The sequence below is a fragment of the Tiliqua scincoides genome, chromosome 5 (assembly GCF_035046505.1).
Source record: "Tiliqua scincoides isolate rTilSci1 chromosome 5, rTilSci1.hap2, whole genome shotgun sequence".
Classification (NCBI taxonomy): domain Eukaryota; kingdom Metazoa; phylum Chordata; class Lepidosauria; order Squamata; family Scincidae; genus Tiliqua; species Tiliqua scincoides.
Genome location: NC_089825.1, coordinates 18040028 through 18046027, shown reverse-complemented (window position 1 = coordinate 18046027; position 6000 = coordinate 18040028).

Below are 6000 nucleotides of genomic sequence, written 5' to 3'. Positions count from 1 at the left end.
CACTGTGCTCCAAACTCCCACAGCACACCTGCAGATCTCTTGTAGCACACCGTTGCGCCATGGCACACTGGTTGAAAATAGCTGCTCTAGGTTTTAAAATAGAGCAGGAAAGTGGGGCCTGAACAAGAAAGCCAGGAGAAAGGGAAGTGCAGTGGTGTTTCTCCTTAACTCACAGCTCTGCCCTGCTTTGCCACTCTATTTCAAAGTTCAGAACAGAAGAACAGGGAGGAGGAAAATGGGGACCAGATGAGACAGCTGTAGAGGTGGCCAACAGGCACAGGGTACCATTTGCACCCCCTGCCACCTGAGACAGCCCACGTCCCCTCACCTCATGGCTGAGGTGACCGTGGCACTTACAGACCTCTTTAGATCATGGGCTTTATCTACCCAGATACAGGTTCTACTGAATTAAATGGAACTTATTTCTATATAATTATCTGTAGGATTGGAACTTCCACTGTAGGAATTCATTGGTGGCCCCATTGTAGCCCAGGTCAAATGTAGTGCATCATCAGACTTCCACCAATCTGGTGGAAAGGGTACAGATCTGGTATAGCGTTGCACCGTAGAGACTGAGCTGCAAGAAGAGTTAAGTGCGTCACCCACATTGAATGAAACACTCATATGTTTGGCTTGTATGCTTTGTTCAAAACGAGTGTGGACATTTCTGATCCTAGCCTGGATGAAATGTACTTTTCCATTCTGACAGCATATTGTCCGTCATCCACAAAGCTTTGAGGATTTACAGCCAAAGACAGATCCAGACACAGTTTCTGGGAAGCATGTAAATCTTATCAAGTTCAGAAGATTCTGCTGTCAGTTGCGCAGGCTCAAAGTGTTCTTGCAGGTGACATCAATCATGACTCAACTTGGTCACCAGTGCCACATATGAGAAAAGATAACTATTTTTAAAACTGCTACACCAATAAAGTTGGAGGCCTGCCTTGGGCCAAAATTATGTCAGCTCTGCTCTGTATATTCGGAGAGTGAACTATGTTATTTTGGGCAAACTGTCAGCTGGCCTACTTGTATTCTGTTAGAGTTGTAAGAAGTGGGAATGCTTTTTGGAAACAGTGCAGAGCCGCTGGACTAGAGCTGCCATCTTGCATTTGAAGGAGAGTAACATGATTATTGCCATTGTCCTTTAACTTTCTCAAAGAAAACTCCATGGTTGCTTTAATCTCTCTGGATTTTTTAAAAACCATTTTACAGTGCATTGCTCCCAAACCAATCATGCTCAGATGCACAGAACGCCAACTTGGTGGTCCTCTTTAAGACAGAGAATTATGTAGATAGGACAGTGCTTCTGGAGGGGTGATATCAAGGCAGTGAGGGAGTAGGAGTAGAATTTTTCCCACTTGCTATTTACCTGCTTCAAGTACCCACTCCACAGAGCTTTTCCTGTGGTTGCCTGCACCAAGAACTGCATGGGTAAGAAAAGTAGGGCAATCTTGAATAAACAGTAAGTGAGGAATGGGTTAGAAGCAGTGTTCTTCAACCTTGGGGTTGGGACCCCAATGGGGTTGTGAAGCCTCAGTTGTGGGGTTGTGGCAACTTACAGGAATGAAAAAGGTTGAAGAACACTGGACTAGAGGACCACCAGGTAAAGGGGGAGGCATCTGGTGTACCCCTTCATGTACCAAGAGATTGTGTTCCAGTCTTATTCAGATTCTTAGCAATTGTTCTAAAATAGATTTCACTAGTGCCAGGTTTCATGGTAATTTTTTCTGGTCTCTCTAAATAAGAATATTTGGTTATAGATAACAGTGTTGGAAGGGTAGGGGGTGGGTGAATAGGGTCCCAGGTGGAGGGGCGGTATTGGTGGTGGGTCCCCAGTCTCATACTTTATTTATTGGGGTCATGGCACAAAAAGGATTGAAGACCATTGGGTTAAAGCACCTCCACCCTCCTTTCTCCAATTTTGATTGTCCCTCCAAAAGCAGTTCTTCTGCTTTCTAAAGGGGACATGGGGTAATGTTAGTGAGCCATCCACCCCTTTAGCTGGAAGCTATGGTTATGAACTGGTTAATGGGAAACTAATGGGGCACTACACACACGCAAAAACACACACATACACACAAACCCTCAGTGATTTTTCCAAAGTTTAGATTGTGTGATTCTATGCCAGCAGCATAAGGTGTTTGAGAAATGATAGTCAGAATCATTGCGTTTCAAGTAGACTGGAGAATGTTCAGTTTTAAGCAAGTTTACTTCTCCAGGTTGAATTCTTCCCATCATTCCGGCCTCCAAGCGACTGCTCTCTATTAAGAATGTCACTGAAACACACCAACACTCGAGAAAGGGAATTTGTGGGTGTTGAAGTTTGATTTGTTACAGAACACTTTTTCTCCAAAACATTTGCTAACCATAATTATGTATTTTATTTTGTTACTTTAAAAAATCCAATATAAATTTTGACATAAATATCACTTAAAGAACACCTGATGGTATTTTCATCTGTTGTTCTTTGAAGCTATCACAAAACGCTCCAGAATCAAAGATTTACGATGCCACCTTGGCGTTCCTTCTCATGTGTACACCTATATATGTCTGTGACACCCTACTTTTCTTCAGTATAACAAGGCGCAATAAAACAAAGTTACAGGTGTGGGCACACCGAGAGAAGTGTTAATATCACCTTTGAAAACCAGATCACTACCATTTAGGACAATGGCAATTTTACTCAATGTTAATATCTACACTCTTACCAGAAGAATTGCAAAATGATTTTTTTTTAACTAAAAATTTTCCAGCTGCACAAGTGTTTTTATGCTTTCATGTTGTATGAGTCTGTCTTATACATTAGACAAGCATATAAAAAGGCTTAGGGACAGTTTAACAAAAAGAAAAATGAATGGCCAGGTGGCTTTTAAACAAAAAGGATAGGGGGTTAGAGAAATAAAAGAAAGAAGCAAACAAGTTGAAAAATACATGAATCTTATGAACACAAGGAATGGGGGGGGGGGGGAAGAGACCATCTAATATTTTACTCATGAGAAGAGCGTGAGATCAACTAGGCTTTTGCCTTCTCCCTGCCATGCAGATTACTACCATGAATAAATTTCAAAATATCATCCTGCTTGATAAAGACAAGACTGTATCAAGATGTTGAGAACTGTGTGGCTAGATCAGGAATAGAAAAAAATCATTAAAAAAAGTTATTGAAACAAATGCAAAACTGTGTATCAGGAAAATGATTTACACACCTATTTCCCAACAATGATGAAATACAACTTTAATGATTACAATTTTTACTGGGCAAGGCTACTCCAAGATCCCCTGCCACCCAAGACAATGAACCAAATGCTGCCCCTCCATGCCTGGTGATGGGCCAGCCTCTGATTCTGACACTCAAGCGCAGTGGTCCCCAAACTGTTTCTTGACTGGTGGCTCCATTGACCTACTGGGCCATTGACCATGGCTCCGCATTAGGGCTACAGTCCTTTACGTTATACAGTGGGTGTTTCATGAGGATTCTGCTTGTCTCCTGGCTGGTTTCTGTGGCTCCCTTGTGAGCCATAGCTAATGGTTTGAAAAACCACCCATTGCTCTCCAAGTGATCATGAAGAAAGACCATGACTTCCAGGTCAGGCTTGTTTGTGGACTGAGCAGCTAGGGCCTGTCCTCACTGAGTAAAGCGGTTTTTCATATTCTTGTCCTTTCTGCTTTTGCATCACCTTGGGTTAACTATGGGATGCAGTGGTCTTCTCCACCCAACCTTACCCCACAAGAGTATCAGACACTCATTATTAAAATATGAATGCACAAAGTTTTATGTGCATATATTCTCCTTCATTGGCAGAGCAATTTTTAAACACTTTGAATTGTAAATGCATTATTAGTAATTTAGTAACTTATTCCATTTTTGATAAACAGGATTAGGACTGATTATGTTTGTTTTTATAGTTTCTTTATCTATGCCTAATAAAGGTTTGTTCATTCATTCATTCAACAATCTAGTCTTCTAAAGTACCTAGCCTCTCAGGGTTGAATGTCAGAAGGGGATATGGTATTAACTATGGACTCCTTTCTTAGACCTGTCACACCAGTTCCATTTGGGCTGGAAAATACTATTTTAGTGCTTCTGGTATTCATTCATTCCTTTTGTAAGAGAAGAAGCCAGCACTGTGTGTGTTTGGAAATATAAAATTCTAAGTTTCCTGAGATGCGTGAATGTTCTGTTTGTGTAGGACACACTTCTTTGCCAGCCTATAACTTCATTGCTACATCGGGTAGAAAAACGCTATACTCCTTCAATTAGTCAAGAAAGAACCTCTTGTAGGCATGCTTCTTTCAAGGAAACAAAAACGCTAGCATTCCTGAAAACAGCAACTGGGAAAGGTTTTATGTGTATTCGTGCATGCAAACCCACAACTCTCCCCAACAGGTTATTTAGACTGTATATTAAATCAGAGCTATTGTGACATGGTAAAAAAATGGTTTCTGAAATGGCCCATTGAAAAAAAGGATATGAAGAAATCATGCCATTGAATAATCCAACAGCAGCACACTAAGGAGCCAAGATGTAACCTTAATTGAGCTTCACACAAATAAATATAACCAAAGTTATCTAACATTGTAAGCCAACTGTAACACTACAACTCCTTGCCTTTCCCTATTTCCAACATCCCTAAAATGAGCTTGGGGGGGGGGGCTCCAGAAAGTATTTCCATGTAAGGAAAATTGTCTTTTATTTTGACCATTGAAACACTCAGGGAAAGTTCCATATTTTGATTAATGGCATGAACATGGATTTGCCTGTACATAGTTGGCTTTTCTGGGACCACGGACTGTGTATCCTGGATGAAAAGCTGCTGGGAGATGTGCTGCATGTTACAAGGATGCGGAAGAATGTTGTTGGCAGAAGCGTGGTGAACCTGAACAGGAGGGCTTTAAACTGAAGGCTGAGGGGGTTGGAGAAGTAAGCCCAAAGCTTAACTCACAGAGTGCTCCAAATGGGAATCCTCAGGACACTCCTGTAACTAGGAAGCATTTGGAGAGGGCCTAGCCTAACTAAAGAAGCAGAAGGGACACTGGGTCATAACCTCCAGCTCTAACACTGCATGCATTTATGTGCTCCAGTCACTGAAACTGAGTCATGAGTCAAGTCACGAGTCAATGACCCAGCTACTAGACTCACTAGTCATAGCACAACAACTCATGTTTAGATAAAATTCAACATAGAACATAGAAAATTCAAGTCATTTTGAGTTGAGTTATGGATCATTTTCAGAAATGAGTCAAGTCCTTGAGTCTCCCCCCCCCTTGCAAAAAAACAACCCTTCTCCCTCAACCCATCTCTTGGAACCACCTACCCTACTCCCACCATATCTGCTGTTGCAGTCGGTTTGAAAGCCAGCTTCTGGATCCCACACAAGGTCAAAAAAGTGAAGCACACACACACACACACACACGCACGCGGCTTGACATATGAACTTGAGTTATGACCCTTTTCCGAGTCACTAGTTTCGAGTCACAATTCGAGTTGGAGTCAGTGATGTCCATGACTCGAGTCAACCCAAGTAATCAAAAACAGCATTTTTGTGCAACATGAATCAAGTCATTTTTAGTCCAGTGCCCATCCCTGATTGCAAGTATACAAATGCACAGAGTATGAAAAATAAACAGGATAAACTTGAACTTCTAGGAAGAGAAGGTAAATGTGACTTGATAGAAATTACTGAAACCCAGTGGGATAACTCATGAAAGCAATGTGCAGATGGAAAGCTATCAGTTGTTAAGGAAGAACGAAAGGGGAGGGGCTGACATTATATTTCAAAAATGCATATACCTGCTCAGGAATCTAACAAAATGATCAAGGTAGTCCTATGGAAAGCATCTGGGTCAAAGTTAGGGAGACAACCATCGCACACAACATTGTGGTGGATATCTGTAAATTGCAAGAGAGGAGATTCTGGCTGGATATCAGGAAGAACTTCCTGATGGTAAGGGAAGCAGCAGTGGCACAGATTGCCAACAGTGGTGGTGATTTCAACTAAC